At 40.3% G+C, this 20,775-nt stretch overlaps 1 protein-coding gene across 1 annotated transcript in view; it reads left to right on the top strand.

Annotated features, from left to right (window-relative positions):
- The window catches only part of ank1a (ankyrin 1, erythrocytic a), an 85,600-nt gene that overhangs the window by 11,651 nt on the left and 53,174 nt on the right, over window positions 1-20,775 (top strand).

The following is a 20,775-nucleotide window of genomic DNA, read 5'->3' as shown; positions in this document are numbered from 1 at the left end:
CTTACAAGGTCAGCAGCACCTCGTACTTGATCACATGTAAGCACACATGTTTGTAGACTCGAGACACACACACACACACACACACACACACACACACACACACACACACACACACACACACACACACACACACACACACACACACACACACGTCTACTGTCAGCCAGCCCTTAGTCAGCACAGTGCTCTGTAATGGAGTTGGACGTCGCCACCTAGTGTTAATGTGGAGACTTTCTAATCATGATAGAAAAGATGATATCTCATTCACTTTGTGTTCCTCAGATAATTTCTGGATTCCCACTTCTACAGCTCACTTCTTCTTAATAAATCATGATTTTAAAAATGCCCGTATCCATAAGAGTCTTTTTCAAGAATCCTTTTCAAGCTATTTGTGAATAAAGTCCTTAAAATGAAAGTAAAGCTAAACTTCTGCTCTCAGTGATAGTTTGATCTGCCTTCTCTTGATCGCTCTGCTACTCTGGGTGTGTGTGTGTGTGTGTGTGTGTGGGGGGGGGCATGATCCTGACCCTGCTGAACGGCAACAGCTGGCCCAGTGACGGATCTAATTATGTCTGTCAGAAACACAGAAACGCAGTCCTCTAAATGTTGCCTGCACAGTAACATTACATGCTCTTAGCCACACATCCATAGCAGAGTGCCATTACAACTACATGCAGCACTGAAAATCTGGTTTGTTCACCGGCATGCAAAGAGCCTGACAGATCCATAAAGAACTCTTGCTCATTTTTATTGATGGCTGGAGTTAGATACAGACGACGCTACATTCATCGTGTCCCCATCTCCTTTTCCGCTCTTTTTTTAGTCTACTCATAGACTGCCTCACTTCTGCAGCCACTATTCTTTTCATCCTTTCCTCCCTTACAGAGTCTTAACCAATATAGTGTAGCCTTAAGCAGTGCAGGACAGTTAGTGTGGTGGTAATGGAGAAAATGTTTGTCAGAGCATAGAGCACTTTGAATTTGGCCTCAGCACTTCCTTAGGCACAGACCTTTAATTGCTACATATTGGTGAAAGGCTTGAGAAAGTATGAGAGTGAGCATGTTGTATATTCTTTCCAATTGTAGAGCGTGTGGCAGATAGTCATGGAATAAAAAGCTCACGGAGCTCATGTCTGTATCTACTGAACACATATGACTGACATCTTTGGTAAATGTTTGTAATGGTTAAGATGGGTATACAAAGTCTGGTGTTACTGCTGTAAGCGCTTTAACTCGTGAGCTTTAGATAAACAATATAAAAACTTTGTATAGAGCTGCCTTTGCATGGGAGCAGTTCTCCTCAGAGATCAAATGATTCACTCATAAGCTGATGGACAAAATGAATCTAAGACAATTTCATGACTTAATCGAATGAGCCAGCTGTACAGTTCAGTCTTCTACTATAAACCTAATATATAAAGTTTATTCAGAATATTTAAAAGAACAAAATGTAATTCATATTTGTTAGGGAAAAGGGTGATATTGTATATGTAATCAAATTTTATACTTGAAAGGGAAGAGCTATAAACTTGTATAGGTCTACGTCTTCCTCTCTATTAGTAAATGACAACAGTCATTTACTGAGTCGTTCCTTTCAAACAACCTGTCCCACATGTGCATTCATACCTGTGTACATGCTTAGAATTTATATATGCAAACATGCATTCACTTACACAGATACATATTTACCTAGAGTTGCTCAAACATGCACTCACTTACATAGTGCAAAACCCCATGTTCAACAGACAGATACATACAGAGACAGTACTGTGCAAAAGTCTTGAGCCACTACAGTTCCAAGAAGCCAGACTTTCTTGTGATCTGTCGAAGCCGTACTGAACAATAATTCTCCAGGCTTTCCGAACGTCCCTCAAAGGGCATTCAGGGGAATGTTTTTTTTGTTCATTTGTTAAACCAATTAAGACTCTCCTATGAATCATTCAAGCATTAAAAAACCCCCACCTAACTCAAGGGGATAAACTGGTGTTGTGTCTGCACATAGCAGACAGCTTGGCAAAGAACCAAAGGTTACTTAGTGCCAGTGTTACTACCAGCTTGTCACAAAACACATCAATTGTTCTCTTTAATCAAATGTTTGAATCTACAATAAATGCCAAAATAAGTTCTACATTAGAGTATTCGTGATTCCCAAATAGAGTTATTAGTGGTAAATTTGGCATGGTGTAAAAAAACTGATATTACTGAGGCTAAGCCAGCTGGTTGAATAAACCAGATATCTGACTTCACTTTAGTGTCTGAGATTGTGTAGGTAGTGTTTAGTACTTTAAACGAGACTCAGCATTTATTATTTTTATTTATTGACTGTGAAATTTTTTAAACTGTCAGTTTAAAATGCAAAATGCATCCATGTCCCTCTCATGTTATCCTTCATCTCTCGTGTTTGTCCTTGCTCAGGAAGCTGAAGGTTATCATAAAAAAACTTCCCTCACAGACTTGCTGTTCTCCCATCATTCACCAGTTTTCCTGCCCCACATCCCGCACCGTCACTTCATCCCAGTCAGTTCTGCATTTTGCTGAGTCGATGAAACTGAATCTATCGCAACACTTACTCCCTTGTTTTCACTGCTCCATTTCCCCCATCACCCTTTTCTCCGATCTTTCATTTTTCTCAGTATTCTTCAAACCTTTTCTATCTCGATAACTTATTTATATTTAACAGGATTCCTGTTTTCTCTCATGCGTCACATCGAGCTGAATATTAATGTGCCAGACTGCACGATATAGTAAACCTGACAGCATGCAGCTGGGCTAAACCAGTTAAATTCTCAACTTGAGCTTTAAGTGTGTACTTTCACTTATTTGAACCAAATGTCCAAATATGAACTAGATTCAGTATTTCCTCTGTGTGCTTATTTTCGGGATTCGCATGCTAGTTTTTTTTACACGCTTGTAACATCCTTGAACTTCAGCCCTGCTGTTGTGTAATGTGCTCAGAATACCTCACTACTTAGCAGAGGTGTATGCGTGAGTGTGAAAATCTCCTCGGTGTGCAGCAAGCAGTTCTGCTGAGTGAAAATCCTTTCTGTGTGGCTTAAACTGTTTTAATCCCAAATAACTCTGTAATGTTAGGCACAGTTTGGGATTTTTTGTTTGTTTGTTTGTTGTGAGCTGACAGCACTGGTGTCATATTTATCTGTTTTAAGTTTTGTCTTTCTAAACTTTAGTAAACCTGATGAAAATATATATTGTCCACAGCAAAGTTATTTATTGTAAAACTGAAGCGTATTGAACCACTGGAAGATTAAAACTGTCAACCAAATTCAGCTTCTTTACCTACATACACTAGAACTGATGTGGGTGCAACAATAACCGACTGTATGGCTGCAAGTAAGGATGAATATATGCGCTGCCACCAAAGATGCGGCTCAGCACAGCAATTTAGACATCTGTAGTAAGATTAATGAGAAATATTCTTAGTTGCATTTTCAGATGGTGCTGCATGGATGAGTCTGAGAACAATAGAAGTTGGAGGGAGATGTGTACTGAAATGAATGTGGTGTCACAACTGAGATGCGGCGCTATAAATCTGGCGAGCCATCCAGATGTTTGTCCTTGATTGCCTGAAGAAACTGCATCTAATGCGCGTGTGTGATTTGGATTATCAGGATTGACGTATTTCATTCCTTGAGGATGGATTAATAGCGGGGATGAGCTGGTCTTAGCTCCCTCTGCTGGTCAGAGCGAGGTCAGAGCTCGTTTACATTCAGCTTCACTATGACTTGGTCGGGATCTAAAGCAGTCTGACAGCACAGCGTGATGCAGTCACTCGCTCTCAGCCGGGTCAGAGATCATCTTCGAAATGCGGCGAGAGCACAGGAAGTGTGAAGGACTCGCACTTCCTTCACAAGGAATCGATTGCGTTGTGTTGTGTTGCGTAGGATGCCTGGAGGACTCCATCTTTATCCGACACACACGGTGTCACACATTGCCCCAGATACCAGCAGAGCGTGCAGTACACACACAAGCTGTGTTCACACCCGCCTCTCCCTCTGATCCAGTGCAGCAATTCAACGCTGTTCTGCAATACTGTTACGCAGAGTCATCAATTATTCATTAAAGATTTCTGCACTCGTTCAGTCATGGGCTTGATAGACAGGAAGATGGAAGGGTAAAGAAGTTAAAAATTCATATAATTTCCCCAAAACCTCAGCAAAATGGAATATTTAGTGAGTTGTTCTGTAAAACTTTTTAAATGGAATGATGACTGATTCTAATACGTATAAATGACTTTAAATCAGTGGCTATTTTGACAGTATATGATCTAAATGATGTGACTTATTTGTCATATGGTGCAAAAGTTGCCTCACTGTTAGTAAATCATCGCTATTTCTCTGCAACTCAACCCATGGCTTAATCTTTTCTGCATATACAACTTGGGTGCATCCTATAAATAACCACAGTATATTATTTAGGACAGAGTGGTGATGGCTTTTTGTAAGTAAAGGTTCTCCTCTGGGTTGTTTCTTGTTTTAAATACAGAATTAAAAAATGTCTTTGAGCACATAGTTAAGGACAGCAGGGCTTTGAAGGTTCATTTGCTCTTAGGACAACCTAACAGAAATAGAAGGACGGTATTTAAGGGAACATCCATGGATTGGTACCCAGTGTGCCCTTCTAGATGTTCTGCAGACCTCATGAATATGGACATGTGTGACTGATTGATAGTGAGGGAAGTGCCAGGCAGTGAAAGAGACTATCAGAGCAAGGAGCAGATTTAGACATTTTGTTGAGGGATACTGCCAGGGAGGTGAGCGGAGGATACAGGTGTATGGAGCCGGAGCAGGAAGACACAAATAAGCACTGACGGCCTGAGAGTTTTTTGAATGTCTACCTGCTTGGATGAGCATTTGTAATTGCTGTCCAAGAAGCCGTATTTCACTGCAGAGCTTAAAACAGTGAGTCTAATGGTGTGTGCGCTTACTGTCAAAGTGGAGACAGATTAGTGGAGGCAGGTCTGGCACTGTGTGGTCCACAGCACTGCGGGGTCATGAATGATTTAATGGGAGGAGAGGTAAGTTTCGTCCTTTGCCTCTGCAGATGCATACAGGCATTTATGATCCGGAGAGATGCTGACAGATATATAGACCTCCTTATTTAATCTGTTGATATTGGCATGCGCCTGCTGCGGCATTTAAATGATGTTCAGTTGCTACTAAGAAGCTTTACATCATCACCATCAATTGTCTGACGCTTGCTGACCCATGCTTTCATGTCGATCACTCCAAATTCTCGTGCTGCCATCTGTAAATCGAAACTGAAATCGTTGACCAATTTTGGTGAGCCTGTGTGAATTTTAGCTTCACTTTCACTTTGTTCTTAATGGACGGAAATTGCACCTGTTAGTTTGGTGCTTGGTTTGAACTTCAGCAGGTGTCGTCGACCACGTATGCATGTAGCTGCCATGTGATTGTCTGATTGTGTATTTGTGCAAACAGCCATTTGAATAAAGTGTCCGCCGAGTGTTTAATATAATTCAGTAAAGGATGCTTGTTTTGATTGCCACAGATTTATCTGCACTGAAGCAAGTAAGAAGGAATAATACCAACTCATCACAGTTGGTATTAGTTTTTGGTGATGAATCAGTTTATTGTTGTTATAACTGGTTTAAGTTTCATAAATTTTTGTTCAATGATAATTTGATAATTCAAAGAAATATCAGTTATCTGAGCAAAAAACAAAAACACAGAGTGAATGTACCCATTTTCTCAAATCGTGCGTTATGAGGCGTCATTACATAGTTTGACCAGCAGAGCGCTGACAGTACGCTACTCCTATTTACACCTTATTCAAATAATCTGTATGTATACAGTATACAGATCAGTGTTATCAAAATCATATTAATTCATGGCCAACACAGAACTCAAAGTGATCTCAAGTCTCTACATTTTTAGCTCATTTGGCTGAAGGAGTGATGAAGACTAAGAATCACCATTTCTTCCAGGGTATTGGTCAGATTTGAGTGAAACTTGCGCACAGGTCGAGGTCAGTGACAGGTCTGTGAAGTCTGATGGATTGTAAACCAGACGAGCTACTACAGAAGTCTAGTTCTGGTTTGATTTCTCTTAGTGTAAAGAAGTCCATCCTGGATATGTTCACAATGACGTTTCAATTTATAAATTGGATCAAGAACACATATTTTTCAATTAGTTAATGTACGAGGGGTTTTTCTTTTCTATGTCTTAGTATTTTAAGTTTTGATTCTATTTAAGGTTGATTTGTTTTTATTTTACTTCACTGATTTGATTATTGTTATTTTTATTACTCTTGTTTTTATGACACTATATTTTGGTTTTTGCCTTCAGGTTATTATCATTATTGCCTCCTCAGTGCTTTTATTTGGGTTCTCTTGTTATTTCCTGTTTTACTTCATAATTAGTGGCTTCGTGTGTCTTACTTTGAGCTTCCCTCCTTGTGATTGTCTTGATTATGTTAACCTGCTGCTTCCAGCATTATCCTCTACTAATTCACACAAACACCAAACTGTGACACTTCAACCTGAACGCTCTATTTATTTACATTTTCATCCTGTCTAAGGTTATCACTATTTAAAGGTATTGTGTTTGAGCCTGCTAAGAAGAGTGCAGTCAAAGTTGTTGCACAGTGTTGGGAGCTTTTGTTATTCTACCCAGTTTAAAAGCTCTGCAATAAAAGAACAGTTTGATATTTTAAATCTCGATATTTCCTGTGAATTTTAATCTGTTAGCACTGCTGTGTGTTATCTTCACTGAGTGGGACACTCCTGTGATGTTGCTCTGTCGTACCATGTCTTAGATATTTCCAACAGAAGCTCGCAGCTTTTTTCAGAGCACGCTGTTTCCTTTCTCATTTTGAATTACAGAACTAATTGCTGATTTGCCAGTTCACTTACTTTGATCCAAAATATTTGTACCTGGTATCCCACCTCTCACTGATGATAATTTTTTTTCAGAGTATTTTCCCACACATTGTGTTTCCCAGTGAAAACACGCCGCCTCTGTAGGGCCAACAGTATATCACCTTTTCGCTTTTCGCTGTTTTTCTCCCTCTTGACCCCTCTTATCGTGTACAGCTTCACTTACAATGTGCACTCTCATCACATCCAAAAACCTACTGCTCTCTCCCCTCTCCTTTGTACTTTTCCCCCTGTTTCTTCGCAGCTCTCCAGTTTCTAAGATGCTCAAATCTTTTTTTACTCTCTGCTGCTTTTCTTTCTCTTTAGCCCTTGAACTGACCCCAGCCTTTCCATGTGCGCCTCTTTATACGTCTTCAGTGTGGACAACCCCCTTAAGCCACACTTACCCAAAAAATCCCAACTCAAGTGCTCTCTTCCTGTTTCAGTGGGTCCTGCTGAGGGTTAGGGACTTCTTTGTGGTCGGTATGTGTCTCCTTTAAAAGGGGAAAACATGTTTTGTGAGAACAGAAATGTATTTTTCTTCTCAGGCCACAGGTGTGCATTAGTGGAGAGAGCTTATTGTATGTGTGTTTTCATCTTCAAATAGTGTGAGGGGGAAGTTAATTTAGATACTGAGTGACAGGGGTTTGTGAGTTCACTGTCGGTGTGACACAAAGGGATCTGTAGAAACGGTGATATTCATTTAGATGAACTATTTGATCCCCCAAAAAGGATCGTCACGGGTTTGTTGAAGTCATTTTTTACTTTGAGGTCCATATTGGCCTGTTTCATTTCTCAAGGCCACCATGTAAAGGATCTGCACGTAGATGATGTCCAAAAACCGAGAAGACGGTACTGCAGAGAAAAAAAAAAGGCTCATAAGATGCAGAGTTTGCTGGAACTTCAGACTCTTCAGACTGCTAATCTGACAGCTTAAAATGGATGCGCCTCATTTTAGTGGAAGTATAAACTTCTTCAAAAGAGCTCTGTCAGCCAATTAGTTTATTGTCACCTCGTTTTTCACCATTAGGTTTATTAACCTACTTTTGGAGCCGATTCACACCTGCAGCCAACATCATGCATCATTTCTGGCTGTTATAAAATGACTCAGACTTGTTTTTTTTCTTTTCTTTTCCTTTTTCCAGTTTCTTTTCTTCCAGGTGCAACTGCGGTATCATCATTGCTCTATTTTATAAGCATCAATCATGTGTAACAAGTAAATTGTATTTTGAAATCATATTTGCATTTTGTAGGCAACCCACCAAATCAAGTGATATATTAGTCTTATAACTATTCGATTCTGCATAACTTTAAAGCAAAGACTATTTTTTTATAACCCGCTGTTACTCCGATGAGGTATTTTTCATTTTCCGGTTATTTCTGTTTTGTTTGCGCTTGTCAGCCAGGAAGAACATTTTTCCCGCCGCATTTTGTGAAACATGTTGTGGAGCTGAACAATGTGCGATGAATAATCTTTGAAGTCTGGGTGTGGAATTGGATTTGTTTTGGATTTTTTTTTTTTAGATAACACTTTTGCAGAGGACTTGTATCTTGTCAGAGTAGTGAACTGACAAAAGAAATCCCAAAATGAAGGTTTTCCCAGACATGCTTGTTAGATGTTCTAGCAAGAAAAAAAAGGGAAAAATTGTCAATCGTCAGTCCAATAACCAACGATAGGCGATACATTCGAGCAGGTGACTTTTGATGGGCGGAGCAATGTAATTGTGCACGGACTGCTTTGCGCATTTAGACTCTATACGTTTTGTTTGGAGGGAATATTTTATCTTCTTTGTTTGTTTCAGGATTAATTACTTTTTGGATTATTCATTTATTCATTTATTTATTTATTTACTTATTTATATACTTATTTGAGATTGCACAAAAGACCTAACTTTACGTCTGAGATTTTTTTATGTTCGCTGGAAGAGACATTTGGATTTTTAACTTGCTTTTTGTTTTATTTTGTATTTGTTGTGTGGTCAAGTGTGTAAGACAGACAAACACTGGATCGGCCTGTAAGCACAGTTCTCTTTGATTCCCTCCCCACCATTATGTTTGTTTTTTTTTAATTTAAATACATTTTTTTTCTGAACATGGGCGACTACCTTTCTTTCCGTCTGTCATGAGTTTGAGCAAATGAATCGCTACATTTGGGCGCCATCTGGGGAGGGTGCATTTGCTCACAGCTGGAAGAGCGCTATTATTTTTTCCGTTGGCTGCTTCTCTGAGCTTCACCCAACATTTTTAGCAAACGTACTCATGGGCAAATAAATACATCCATACATTCGCTTCCACTTATCCTTTTCAGGTTTGCAGGGGATGCTGGAGCCTATGACAGCTGTCATTGGGCGAGAGGCGGGGTACACCCTGGGCAGGTTGTCAGTCTGTCGCAGGGCCAACACACAGTGACCGACAACCATTCGTGCTCACATTCACTCCCGCATTCACACCTATACAATTTAGATTGATCAATTAGCCTATCCCCACTAACTGCATGTCTTTGGACATGTAATAGAAATGCATGTATTATAAATACATAATTAAATAAATTGCCCTTGTGAAAATGATCAGTGAAAGCCTATCATCAATAGTCAATATATTCGTCCAATCGCCCGACCTTAGATAGCATCCCTGAGTTTATGATGCTGATATTACAGCCAGAAAGTGGCAGTGTGTTAACGTCACTGTACAACAAATGAAAAAGAACAAACACAAATGCATATAACCTTTTCTTTGCATTAATCTGAACCATGTTTCTCACTTTGTAAGAGTCATTTTTACTACATGTTTATTCTCAGATGAAACAACATCATCATTCGTCCGTCTATGGTTCAGTTTTGGGAATCATAGCACGACCATTTTGACCAGGAGATGATGTTCTTGGGTATTGAGTATAATAATTTATTAAAGGCACTCTGAAGTGTGCTGACATATTGCATCGGTGTGTGGTTCTCCAGCTGCACCACAGCACACAGAAAGGCACTCCAGAGGGTCATCAACATGGCCCAAAAAATCATTGGACATCCTCTTCCCTCCCTGAAGGACCTGTACAGCACTCGCTGTCTCAAGAGGGCACGCAGCATCCTACGGGACTGCACACACCCAGGACACCGGGTGTTTAAGCTGCTGCCGTCTGGCAGGAGGTTCAGGCTGCTGAGGTCCCGAACAAATAGACTCAAGGACAGCTTTTACAACAGGGCAATAGCCCTGATCAATGTAAATAGCTGACCTGACTGGATACCTCCCTGGACTTTTTAGGGGGAGGTAACAATGTTTAAAACGATAACAATAATATTTATATTTATAACAAGGTGCAATAATAATTAATGTGCAATAATAACAGTGTGCAATACACATACACTTATTCTTCTTTTTTATACTAAGTTAATATACTGTGTTGTGTTGTTTGTTACGTTGTGATGTGTCATATCGTGTCGTGTTGTGTTATATGTAGTGCCGACGTAGGACAGTTTTTCCAATTTCATTGTACTACTGTACTATGTATGACTGTGCAATGACAATAAAGAGTTATCTTATCTTATCTGAAGGTAAATTGTCAGAAGTAACTCAGTGTTACTGCTGACCTTTAGGGGGTGTACCCTGCCTTTCGCCCTGTGACAGATGGGACAGCCTCCAGTCCCCCTGCCCGCAACCTGGAACTGGGAAAGTGGATGAAAAATGCTTCTCAATACTGAGCATTTGATACATGTTGTGTCAGTATACCTAACACTTTTCAGTTGTAGCTGTTCATCAAACAATACCAAAATGTCATCTCAGTCCTTTTTTTTTTTTTTTTTTTTTTTTTTTAGCGTTTCCTGATAATTCAGACTTACTGTAAAGATTAATCACTTGATATAAGCAGATTACTCCATTACAGAAACCAGCTGTTCTTCTCAGGGTTGGTTCTCCAAAAAAAAGGACTCCCTTATTCATCTCTTTGATGCATCTGCTTTTATCTGTTATGTTAGTAGTAGTTATGACATCTTCTGTCTCTATAGGTCTACTCATCCAAGGTAAAAGTTGTCCTCTGGGATGTCACCTCCTGTTCTCCCTCATCTTTCTTTCTGCACTTTAGTGAATGTCATTCCCACTAAGAATCCAGAGAGAGAAAAAGAGAGGATGAGGGGAAAGGGAAGGGGCTTAGGGATACAAGACGGAAATATCAGAGAGAAGAGATGGAGGACAAGAATTGAAAAGAGGGTATGGTGATATCACTGTCTGTGCCAATGGAGAGACTAGGAAAGCTCCATGAAAGCGGTTTGACTGTCCAACAACTGAGCCCCACACTGCTGATAAGGGATGATGAATAGAATAGTGATGATGGTGGGGGTGCCATGGGTTGCTATTTTTAGATGCATTCAGCTTGCTCGCTGTGTGTGACTGCATGTGAGCAATTGGACGTTTCTTTACGAGGACGCTGATTTACACGCAGGTAATCTGTGCAGGCTCGTGCGTGGCTGCAGCACTGTTAAGTTGAATGTGAAGGTATGAGAGTGTGCCTGTGTTTCTCACATGGGTGTGGATTTAAGCCACGTGCCGTTTGTGCTGACTACAGAGTCAGGGAAGAACTGCAGTGAGGAGCTCAACGTGCCCTCTTCATGAACGGCTTTGCAACAGCTCATCGGTGTGTGTGTGTGTGTGTGTGTCAATACTGCAGATAGATATGTGAAAAAAGACTGCAGAAAGAGTGTAAGAGTGATGCACCGTAAAAGGCGAGAAATCAAAGAGAGGTGTACATGCAGTACAATTGTGGTCCTTATACAGTGAGTCAGAGTACATTTTATTTAAAAAAAAAATACAGACTTGCGGTACATGGACTTGTACAACTGCTTAAATTACTTAAATGACAGTTGACTTGATATTTGTGATGCTGAAACTACCACTAAAATGAACCAGTCACTCCCCAAAGTACCGACTGTTTGTTGTGTTACTTGCTATGTTCAGTTTTACATGTTTTGAATGTAAAACTCTTTTTATTCTCTTTGCCACAGAAAACAAACAAAATAGTCATGATTTATTCAAATTAGTTTTAAAAACAGATTGCCACCCTTTGATCTGTTTTTCATCTTCACCAGCTGATCAGTAAAGCAATCCAATGACGTCTTTCAAACACATACCTCCTGCCGATTCAGTTACGAGCTGCTCTTTTGCATACCTTTGTTGTTATCTTCTATTAATCTGTCTCGATTTCCTCTAAAGAATTTGGCTGCATGCGAATCCCCAAAAATCTTTATTGCCCATCATTTCAAACCCATCATATATCGCCTAATATTGTGCACTTAGACTCTTTCACATGGGCAGAGGTCTACTAGAAGTAATAAACGCACTAGCTTTCTGTGGCTGTCACAGCTGTGGCATCGCCCTGAGCTGCAGAAATGTGGGCCATTTTTTGGGTGATTTTGTTGTGTCCTCCTCTCAGACTCTTTTACAGCTTGATGATATTTCTAATGTAACATTGTGCGTTTTCATCATGACTCCCTGTGTGTTCATATCCTTGCTCTCACACATGCAGAGAAGCACAGAAACCTTTACCAGTGGCAGCAGTACTGCAGCCTCACAGACATAAAGCAGGAGTTGGCACATGGAGGAGTCTCTCTAAAGTCAGACTGGTAACAGCAGGAGGGACAACTTTTGTCTCACCTCAGTACGTCTACAGAATATTTCTCTCCTTTCCTTTTCAAAATAGTGTTTCTACACTCAATAGACACTTTATTAGGTACGCCTTTCAAGTACCTTTTATATCAATATTATTGTGCACGATATGATATGGTACAGCCCTAATGGACACGGGCAGCAGTTATACTCAGGTAGGCTGAGTATAAAAATCTGAAAAATCCCAGTAAATCAGTAGCTTGTGAAATACTCAGACCAGCTTATCTGTCACCAACAACCATCGCCACATTCAGAGTCACTTCAATCACTTTTCTTCCCCATTCTGATGCTTATTTTTGACTTTGATTTTCATCTTGAACAGGTAATTATATGTCTTTTTAAATCTATATTAAATTGTTAACAAGAAAGCTAGTTACCAGCTTTGTGGGAATCCAATCAGTGAGTAAAAGTACACAGTTAATGATAAAGCTGTCAGGAAGAGTATTTGTGATAATTCACTGCTATATTTTTTATCTTATGAATGAACCATACAGACAAACACAACAATGCAAATGGCGAAAGCTTTCCGTCAAACTTGTAGGTGTCACATTAAAGCTTTCTGAATGTAATTTTCTTTCCCTGTCACAGTTTCTGATGTGAGAGCTCGGTTTGTATGCTTTTCTTTCTTAGAAAGTTTGGAAGACAAATCAGTTTTTCTGTGGGGTTTGACAGACTTAATGCTTTGTCTCTCACCCTCATAGCTCACTGGCTGCAGTTTTTGTCCGTTTTCCCTCCTGAGAATATTACCCTTCAGATTCAATTTCCCCAGTGTGAATCTAATCAAGGATGCTCACAATAAAGTTTCATCTTAAGAGCACTGCGGCGGCCATCTATGTCAGCTTTTTGCCTGCACTCGTATTATATGAACAGTCTCAGGAGTGTTGAAAATTCCAGATGCCAGGATTTACTTTAGGTGCATTTAAGTTGTGTTTGGTAAAAGACAGAGCTACAGCATGTCTGCATGAAACCTTTGTGGCTCCTGAGGGAGATGTGTGATATCTGGTCATTTACCTCAAGTGATGATTTCCTGGAGTCAGGCTTAGATGTGCAGAGCAAAACAGGTGCAGTTCTCTTTAATAATGATGAGTCTGAATGTTTGGAACACTTAAAAAAGTTCCTCAAAACTGTGGGTTCAAAACATATTAAATATTCTATTTGTGCAGTGACCATATGTGTGTTTACATGCATGGATTTACTTTGTCTGTGTAGTCTATGCGTGCGTGCTGAAACAAAAAAATACAGTCGTGAGATGGAGAAAGGGCGACTTGCTACAGCTAAGGGGTTTAACAAGTGTTACGTGTAGCAGCGATAGAGAGAGCATCTGTCTCTCTGTCCCAGGAGGAAGCCACAGAAGGTGATAGTGCAGGTGTGACAAATGAGCGCCAAATCCTCCTGCTCTGTTTGGATAACTGCTGAGCACAGGTGTACACACGTAAAATATATGCACACATGAATAAGAACATGCACACATACTCTTAGAAAATGCAGCCTAGTATTTCTTCCTGTACCAGCGTGTGAGAGCAAAATGTGTCATTTTTGCATATTAAACTTTCATTAAGTTAGTTTTTCCTCTGTTTTGCTTCAAGCATATTATAGAGCTCTTTTGCCGCTAAATGAATCTCTGCATTCACCAGCTAGTTGGTAATATTTTCTCTTTGTTAGCATGCCACTGGTTTTACAGCTTCTCCTTTGCACAGGGATATACAGCTTTATGCGGGGATATCTTTGCCTGAAAGCACCTCATAATGTGAGTAGCTGCTCTTGTAACCACGTGAAAAATTGCTGACACAGATAAATCCAGAGTTATGCGTCTCAGTGCTGAAAAACGTAGCAGGATTTTTTTTGTCTTTTTCTTTGCTTTTTACAGCAATTTTTAACTTTACACCGACCACCTGTATTTATCATATTTCTTTTTTATCGTCTATCATTTCTTTTGCTTTGCGTTGCCTCCAGACTTTTCTATTAAAATGCATCATTTGACCACGTTTGATGAATAATGTTTGATTATAAGCTGAAAGCTTCAAAGCAGACAATGACCTCAGGCTTTTCAGTAACGAAAAAAAAATCCAATCTTATTGGCATTCAGTTAGAGACTGTTAGATGCTCCATGTGACTAGACCATCGCTGAACTGTGATGCATTCTGTCCGGCATTGTGACGGCTGTGCCCTGGTTTAAAGACCTAGATCTATTGTCCATGCTGATGTCTGTGGTACAGCTGCAGCTCCCGTTGGTTTAGTCTTGGCATCGCTTTTTGGCTACACTTATTAAAGCATATAACATTCATGGTACACTTGGCAGCGGCGTTCGCTGGAGTGGTAGGTGGTTCTGTTGAAGTGTTGACGTGAGCCTGGGTAATCCACCGGCTGCTCCGCTATGCATGTGCATGGCTCTGGGCTGGCCCCATACAAAAGAGCAGACCTGAAAAGCATCATAATGAGGCACAGGCTGGAAGAAAAGGCATGTCTCTTTCCATTTCTGTGAGCGAAAAGAAAAGAGCAACATAAAAGAATAGAAGACAAGAAAGAAAGATGAAAATAAGCCCCTCAAATCCAGGATTTTGGCTGCGCTGTCTCTTTGAATTTATCTTTTTTTTCCATGCATGTTTTCTATTATGGTAATGAAATGTTGGATATAAAGAATATGTGATGGACGAGCAACGGCTTTCAGTGAGAAGAGGAAAAAATAGAAGGGGAGGGGTATGTCATGTCATTGATAAAACCCATAATCTCATTTAAAATAGCTTCCCTTACCCTCCCATTATTCAATTTTGTGTCTTCTTTGTTTTTATACCTTCTTACTTTAACAGAACTTAAAATATTACAGCATTCATTACCACTGCTGCACCATTATAATTATTTACATTAGAAATGGCGCTGTCACACGTACGAGTGCTCAAAAGGTTGTTTCTTGTTACAACAGAAGCTTCTACTAACCGCCTCAACAATCCCCAGAGAAAAAAGAAAATTAGGAAATAAAACAGAAGATCAGAAGATGGTGCACTTTGTTTCTTCTGCAGAGGACATCAAAGCAGTCTGGAGTCTGTGTGCTGTGATCTTTCTTTCTTAATCTTTTGTAATCTTTTTGCTTTGATGACCTCTGACCTCCATAGGGACAGAAGCAGACGGGAGGAGAGGAGGATTTGAGAAGGTGTGGACAGAAAGGGAGACCTTCTTAGTGTGTAATGCAATCCAGTGCAATTAAATGTGACAGTGAAGGCTAGGTCAAACCAGGAAAACACAGCTACAGCACATGGGTAGCTGGGGACCTTTGCTTAAACATGCAATAAAGCCTTTTTTTAACACTTGGGTTGCACACAACACTGATATAATTTCACCTTATGAGGTCGATAATCAGTCACAATCATAAACCTCTGCTTTTTTAAAAATCCAACAGCATTACTGATTCCTGAGCTGTGTTTGTGTCTGTCTTACTCTCCAGTATTTGCGCTTTTTTCATCTTTGTGAAATCTGAATGTGTGAGTTAAAAGTTGAAATGGGGGCTAAAGGATTTAGAGAGTGACTTTGATCATGCTCACACACCAGTGCGCACCAAACACAGACAGAATATGAACCCAGATGGAGCGCTAGATAGAAAGTGAGGATAGAGGTGAGAGGTGGAGGGGACTGCACCAACCTTTCCTTTCATCCCACCTGGCAGTTCCACCTGTGTCCCTCCAGAAAGTGCCTCTCTTCTGCTGATGGAGCTCAGGCTAGTTGCTGCTGGGCACAGAGCTGGCAGTTCCCTGCGATGCATTATTAATCAGGCTGAGATCTGCAGCACTCTCCTGTTCCTCCTCTCTCGCTCTTTCTCGATGGACTTTTTACTCTCTTACTCTGGAAGCAATGTTTTATTTATTTGTTTGGAGGGGATTATAAGATTGTCCTTTTTTATATAGAGCAGCAAAAAAAATCTGTAATGACAGCATTGCATCACTTGAGGATTAAGTTGTTTTGTAAGGACAGCGCAACATATATATGTAGTCAAGTTAAAGTTTATTTGTATAGCACATTTTAAACAGCTTCAGGTGACCAAACTGGTGTCCATGCGATATAAAATATACTATATGTATTACAGCCACTAACAACATTAATTATACATGAAACCTGGATCTGGGAATATTCAAGAGCAGCTGGTTCTAGATAACAATGGATTTGCGAGTGTGAGCTCTGAGACCATAAGTAAAATAATAATTGGATCATTTTATGACATTGTTAAGCATGCCTTTCCCTCTTTAATAGGAACACAGACAAATTGGTGATATGGCTGATTGATTTTAAAGGAGCATATTTGCATTGATTCATGTGGCCACTGTATGTAAAATGTTTGTATTTTATCAGCCAGCCTTACTGGAAATAGCTGCAGAAAAAAAGTGATTCTAAATCTGCTTAACCTTTTCAGTGCATTTTCTAAGGTTTCCTGTTTGTTTGTTCCCACTTCTCTACTCTCCGTTGAGCTCCACACACCAATTTCTCCTCTTTAATCACCTGTGTTGTTTATCACATCTCATGTCCCCTATGCTTTCCTGCTGTGGTCGTTTAGATCGTGTTGAAACCAGAATCGGAGACCAGATAAATCAGGTGTCTTACGGTATTCCTAGTAGCGCTCTGCCATCCGCCACCTCAATGAAAATGTGCTCTTGTTATAACTTTGCTTGATTGTTTGAATTATTTAGTAGAGATCCATTTAGTTTAGATACTGTGTCAGCCTTTCACAAGGAACTCTTGGCCTACTTTGACCTGTGACATTAAGAGCTTGATTACTTGACATTTATTCTGTACTCGGGGATAATGGGCAGGAAGGTGGACGATCAAGAGAGAAGCCGCTGCACTTCAGGACCAAAACAAACGGGAACAATGAGTAGCTCTTTTGAGAAAGGTACTTGCTTCCTAATGAGTCGGTAATTTTCTCATATGGACTATTTTCACAAAGAGATACTGAAGCTGTGCAGATTCACTGAGCACCAGAGAGCAGCTCTTTATGTGTAGCATGCTTATTAAATTGGAGCAAAGCTTTGTGCACACCACTTCTCTGCTGAGTGAACACAAGCTCAGTCAGTTATATAGCATTTCAAATATGCTAATAATGAGACTGGCTGCTTATGTTTGACCTTGACTTGATTTTGATTTCATTATTTTTTTTAAATCGGGGAATCTGAGAAAATGCCGTTATAGTACAAGCAACCTGTTTTTTTTCTTTACGAGTATAATGATTAATTTGCTTCTGTTTTTGTTTCCAAGCTTTAGTACACAAGCCATTGAGATCATGAAGTTAAAGAAAAGTTCATCTTTGAACTTTGAGTTAAATGTTTCTTCGGTTTTCTTTATTTTGAGACTTTCATCATTAAGACTCATTGTGAAGTCACAGTTACCAAGATGTGAGTGAAAAAAAATTGAACATGGGCAATAAACAGCACGTTTTTGTATCGTCTTGTACTAAAAAGTGCAAGAAGAATTCATGCTTTATTATCACTGTGACTTCACAATTCAGGTTTTTGGGCTAAACTCAAGAATTTATCTGCAGATTGTGAGAAAATTTAAGTGATTTCATTTGATTCAAAGGTTTAAATCTCAACCTCCTGTCACTAGGGAAAACCTGAGATGGAGAACGTTTACCTTCAGAGTGATAGTTGTTCTTAAAATGTTTCAGAACACACAGCTTTTACCGTGAAGGTAAGCTGTCTCAGTTTCCAATCTGTGCTGTGCTCTTCACAGTTTTCACTACCAGTTAGCAAGTGGTATGCAAATGTTTGCAGACAAGTTGGCGTCTTTCATAGAAACTACAGCCAATGAAAGCAAACAGCCAAAGCAATCACAAGGAGGTTTTAGGTGCAGCGCCACATACCACTTTTCCACTGGTTTCACCTAACAACTGGTCAGCGGATATTAACTTTCCCCTAGCAACCGGTGGTTACCATGGTGTCTCTGATCGGTCACCAGTAGGCTTGCGTGACTGATGCCTTAACTGGTTGGTGAAGCAAAAAACAGTGACAGTGCAGTTCACTTAAGCAGTCATCCGACTGCATAAACAGTTGACATTTTTTTATGAATTGTTGTATATTTAAAACCTCTTCCAGCCTGTGTGGGAAAGTAACTGGAAGTGCAGTGGACCAATCTGTGATTGATTGTAATCATCTGCATCATGTAAGTCCATGAACAGCTGACTAGCCATCGTTTAGCAGATGTAGTCTATATCTTTGTCTTGTTCATTTAATGGTGTCATTTTGTCATCTGACTGTAAGACGTTGTACCTCAGTAACCTACAGTTACAAATCACCTTTGGTAACAAACAAAACAATCATAAAGGGAATTTTGAATTATGTTTGCGGTGTCTGTGGATTTAACGAGTAGATTCACGGTTTCCATACTTATCTTCTCTTTAATACAACGCTTTCTTGGACTCACAGTCCTTTTCCTTTGGCTGTGGTCATAAATTGTATGATCAGTGCTGCCTCGCCAGCTGACACTGTGGAGGACAATCTGCAAATGTGGAAGGGTAACAGTCTCCAGAACGACTCTGCTCCGGTACTCTTTATCATATAGAAAGCAAATAAATATCTACTTTCTCTTTCATGACTCAAATCGGTTGTCTTCTTTTGGTCTTGGAGTTTGATGTAAAGCATGCTAAATCCCGAGAGGCTGCTAGTTAGTTGTTCAGAGACTATGAGTGTTGTTCCTTTATTGCTCTAATCTTCAGCGTAACGGTTTGAGCTCCCTCTGCGTGTCTGTTCACTGTCCCGTGGCTCCCAGAGGCTCCACAGCAAGTGGCCTGTTATACTTACTTATCAGTACCTCTCTCCCCCCTCTGCCTCAGTCTGTCTACCCTACTCCTCCTCTTCTTCCCCCTCAACTCCTTCAACTCCCCTCTCGCTGTCATCACTAGCCGTCTGCTACTTAATCCAATTATTCTTCTAAGCTGACACGCTCAGTAACTCACCACAAACTCTTGACGCCCCTGTGCATCAAATCCACACATGCACACTCACACAGACATTAACACATATGCAAGCAATTTCCTCCACACCTGCTTTCCCATGTACGGCCTGAGACCAAGCCCCGATACGGCAGTTATATTTTATAGCTGGCTCCTGCAAAGCGAAAATTACAGTGCCTTCTGGCTGCCTTTTTCTGCTAGTTTTTGTCTATTTTCAGGTGTCCTAACAGAGGCTTTGGCCTATGCTGTCACCGTTTGATTCACTATACCCTTGAGCTGGCTCTGTCTATTCCTGTGTGGTGCCCTCCTCTTCCCTGCTATGTGTTTAACAGTATCTGTCATTGCAGTCACAAAACCTGATGGAGAAGGTCCTGACCCCTCTGTGTCTGTTTGCTTCTCGTGTCAAATATTCCTTACAAATATGACGCATGAGGAAAAACAAACAGGTTTTATCCTTTAAAGGGATTTTTTCGCATGCTAGAATATGGGTTTAAATTATAATCATGGTTAACACCAAGTTACAGTATAAAATACATTTGGACTGTGTTTTGATTTTGTATTTAAAGTCAAGTTTGCACTGGGGCGAGATTTGCAGGAGCCAGTCTACGTGGTTAGGCTACAGATCTCTTGGAAGTCAAATGGGTTTGTTGAAGGCTTAAACAAGACAGCCGCCCGGGAGTGTGTTTTGTGATGTGTGTACCCTCGTATGTGGTTATGTAACACCCTCACTCTCCCTCTCTGCGTTCAGTATTAAAGTAGCCGGGCAGTTTATGCCGACAGCCGACAGTTTATGTGCTAAATGCCCATTGGTATGACAGCCTGCATCACTGCATCTTAAAAACTGTAAAGTTGCTTGCGTAAAGTAAATAGTAAATGTGCAGTAGCAGCTATGACAGGGTAATTAATCCCTGCATTCTGCGATTTCACCCCATTGCATATTTTGACAAGTATTTCTGCCACATGGGGCAGCAAGCCTCGCGAAAGGAGCTGTGTTCGGTTGTTTTTGGTGCTGACACGACAACAGTCGAGGGTAACAGATGGGGTTTGGTGCATGCGTATGAGATCCTGTATGTGTGTTTCAGGGTGACCGGGACTAGACCGGCTGCAGTATGTGCTTGATTTAAATGTTAGCTGAAGGAGTCTGAGCAGACGTCTCGCTATCTGTCTGTCTGGAGAAGTTTGGGACACTGTCTCTTTTATTGTACTTTGATTCTCTGAGAGGAGCAGACAGTTGTCCTGGAAAAAAAACCCAAATGTTATCTGGTTATCTGGTCAAGAGTTCATGCAGTTTTGTTGGCTGT

This window comes from Rhamphochromis sp. 'chilingali' (assembly GCF_963969265.1).
Source record: "Rhamphochromis sp. 'chilingali' genome assembly, chromosome: 10".
NCBI classification, from domain to species: domain Eukaryota; kingdom Metazoa; phylum Chordata; class Actinopteri; order Cichliformes; family Cichlidae; genus Rhamphochromis; species Rhamphochromis sp. 'chilingali'.
This window is presented reverse-complemented; position numbering and strand designations above follow the sequence as displayed.